General features: G+C 51.0%; 1 pseudogene; it reads right to left on the bottom strand.

Annotated features, from left to right (window-relative positions):
* Nucleotides 1-2,306: 2,306 nt before the first annotated feature.
* On the bottom strand, nucleotides 2,307-2,425 carry LOC112475787 (annotated as a pseudogene).
* Nucleotides 2,426-3,690: the final 1,265 nt, after the last annotated feature.

Below are 3,690 nucleotides of genomic sequence, written 5' to 3'. Positions count from 1 at the left end.
GAAGCCGGCCTGTCTCTGAGGCCCGGGGACACCCGCGTGCAGCCCCGAAAGGGGAGGGAACATGCTGACGGTGCGTGGGGAGGTCTTTAGCGTAGAAAGGATGCCCGCCCTGCCCCTCACCTCCCCTGGCTGGGACTCAGCCGCACGGCCACACCTGTCTCACAGAGACCGTGATGTGGGCCAGGCGCGCCTGGCAAAGAGGCGAAGGGCGGTGGGCGGGCTCACAGCTCCGCCACGTCCGCCCTCCTTTTAAAACACCTGTCTCAGTGAAGTCCACTCGTGTCCCTTCCCTTCTCCCCACCAGAACGTGAATCGGGCGACAGAGGCGCCCTGGTGTCTGCCTCAGGGCGGCCACCCAGGTCCCTGAGTGGCATCCGGAACCCGGTGCGCTCACGGGGGGTTTGTTGACTGGCTGACTGACTGACTCGATGAACAAGCTCCACAGCTCATGGGACCCTCAAGCCTGCTTCCTCCTTTCTCTGCTGCGCACGTGGACTTGACACCGAGCCCGCTCTGACCTTGACCCTGTGCACACCTTGACCAAGGCGCCCCACGTGGCTGCCCAGCCTGCTGCTGCAAAAACCGTCTTCACCCACCCAATCACGAGGCCTCCTGTTTCTGTCCCAAAGACACCCGGGGCCTCCAGGTAACGAAGGGAGGCAGATGGCTGTACAGGTACAAGTCCTCGATCCTCAAAAGAGCATTAGTGAGAAAAGAGCCTGGCGCACAGGCGAGACCAGTTCGCGGGCGTGTCATCTGCCTTAAAGGACGCGGGCTCTTATGTCCTTTTATGCCGACAAAGAGATCAGACACCTTAGTTTTTCTTTGTCCATAATATCCCAACTTTGGGGGAAAATACAGACCTAGCAATGCGAAACGGACGCTGTGATAAACGTTTAGAGTTATCCATTAAATTCTGACTTATTGAAAACGAGCTTAAATCGGGACACCTGCTCGGAATGTCCCGTTGAGAGGAGAAATGAACTTTTACATGAGAATCAACAGAGTGTGGCTTCAGGTTCCACCAGTGAAAACGAGCTCGGAGGCTAGGGACCGACAGAGGAGTCCGTTTCAAGTACACAAGTGCCTGTCCTCCTCCCCCAGATGGTGTTTGGGTCACCTTTGGGGAGCAGACAAAGACACCAAAACTGGGGTAAGTGTTCCTGACCAAGGAAAGGTGACTGCGGACTGGTGTCATGACCCCCCCCATTTCCATGTGCATAAGAAATCAACGTACACACACACACACACACACACACACACACACACACAGAGCTTACAGTCCCGCGAGGTGAGGACAGCCACAGGCCTGGCGTGGTGCGCACCCCGCCCCGCCGCCCGCCGCGCTCCACCCTGCCCCATGCCAGGTTAGATTTCTTCTCCTGTGCAAAGGTCATCGAGCTTCCAGATCGTGGCTTTGGGCATCGGAAGCATGAGATTCCGGGAGGCCGGAGCCAAAGTCTGGGCGGCCCGAGGGGCGTGGAGAAACGGGCTGTCCGAACACAGGAGTGAGAATAAGGTCTGGCGGTGTTTGGGTCAGACATTTAGGGACGTAGGGTCTGAAACTGGATGACGAGCTCAAGGCGGGAAGGGTACGCAGACCAAGATCCTGAGGCCCCGATTCACTCCAGCATCTTGGCGGGGCCGCAGGTGAGCAATGAAGCCCTAAGCAGCAGACAGGTAAAGGTTCCAGCAAGGAGGTAGCTCTTCGTGAGCTAAGGTGAGGTCGGCTATGAAGAGCTAACTGCCCCTGCCCGAGGGAGGACCGGCTCTGAGAGAGAGCAGGGCAACCAGGTCAAATGCAGGATGCCCTGTCACATTTGAATTTCAGATAAACAACACGTTTTTGGTATAAGTAGGTCCCAGACATCACACGGGATCTGCCGCCAGGGCCGGGGAGCTGGGGAGACTGTTTGGCTAATTTGCCCCTGACGGCCCGTTCTTCCTCACGGAGAATACCTCTTCTCTGTCCCTTGTCCGGCTGGCTGTGCCACCACCCGCTGGCGCTCACTAAATCAGCTGAACTACCACAGGGACATCGTTAGGAACAAGTGGGCTCAGGCTTCGGTCGTGGGAGGTGAAAGGAGCCGAGAGCCGAGCTTCGATCAGATCTGGCTGCGTGTCTAACACTTACTTACGCAAACTTCTATCATTCTGAAAAAAGAAAATCCTAAATATTCACTTGATTGATTTTTGTCCCAAATTTTCCACGTATAAAGAGGAAGACATTCCTCTGAACGATGTACGGTTTATTCCAGTCGTAGGTCCGCCTTTTATTATTTATTTATTTGTTTGTTTGTTTTTTACGCCTACAGCACCTGGTCTTCCTAGATGGTCTCCCTTCCAAGTACTAACCAGGCCCGACCCTGCTCAGCTTCCGAGATCACACGGGATCGGACGCATTCAGGGTGGCATGGCCATACATGTAGTTCATTCGGCCTTTTAAATTTGAGGTCTCTTTAGTCAATAGAAATCGACAGACATGGCTTTTAACTTTCTATTGATTTAGAATTAAAATTGCCACCCAATCGAAGCTCGCGGGAGTCTAACGCTAGCCTCCTTTAGTTACCGATGAATAAATCACTGTCTCCTTGGGGAAACAGTAGGACGGGTCCACAGGAAGATCCACGGGAAGTTTGAGATCTTGTGCCATTAAACAAGAAAGCATTCAAAAACTAATGGGGTCGCACCGAAGGACCCAGGCATCTGTTGCAGGAGTTGACAAATCCCTGTCATACAGGGGTTCGTGAAACTCAGAAAAGAGAATGCCAGAAAAAAACTCATTAAAACTCATGCTCTCACTCTGAAAAAAGCACGACATAACAGAATAACACCGACAAGCCATCGCTTGCGTGGATTTATCACGTTTTTAGGTCTAGCTTCCGGGTCGAAGGGCCGGAGGATTAAACTGAGAAAGGCCACAGGAACCTGACTGCACAAATCCAGAAGGCCGAGTATTTCTCTCAGGATACCGAGCTTGGGAAATTTTATTTCCACTAAGTCCGTAGGAAGGTCCATGGGAAGTTTGAGATCTTGTGTCGTGAGTAAAGAGAGTGGGGAAGATGCTTACGGTACCGAAGAGAAAGGGACAGAAGAGCATCGCCACCGAATTCCAAGCAGAGTCATAGATTTAGGTCCCCATGCGGAAAAAACTGCAGGAGACATTTTCCCGATGATTTAAGGAAATCGGCTATTGCGTGGGACACAAATTTCCACACAATGAGATACGCATTGTGTCGATCTTTTTTCCCAGCATTATATAGGCATGATACAGCCTTTGAAAGGACAAAATGTTTTTCTTTAAAAAGATAAATAACACAGATATTTCTGATAAACACACATATCCGTGGTTTCAAAAGGGGTAATTATTTGATTTTGCTTTCTAGAATTTCGACTCTTGTTTCGAGCTGAGAGCGTCCTCCCTAGAGTTTCTGCGTGGCCTCAAACCACCGAGGTCCCTTTTGATTTCACGTGGTTTTCCAGCTTAGCCTGCAAGAAATTCCTTCTAAGTCCCTCGAGAAAACTCTATTTTCACTGAACTTTTGATCCGACCAGCAGCAATATTTGTAAAGAGAAGCCTACCGCTTCTCTTTACAAATTCAGTCTGATGTTACATCAAAGAAATTCAGATAAACATTGAGGCGATAAGTTTCAAGTTCAAGATAAATCCCTAATTTAAACTTCTGAAGA

This window comes from Pteropus alecto, unplaced genomic scaffold (assembly GCF_000325575.1).
Source record: "Pteropus alecto unplaced genomic scaffold, ASM32557v1 scaffold102, whole genome shotgun sequence".
Taxonomy (NCBI): Eukaryota; Metazoa; Chordata; class Mammalia; order Chiroptera; family Pteropodidae; genus Pteropus; species Pteropus alecto.
Note: the sequence above shows the minus strand (reverse complement) of the source record. Positions and strands in the feature narration are given on the sequence as shown.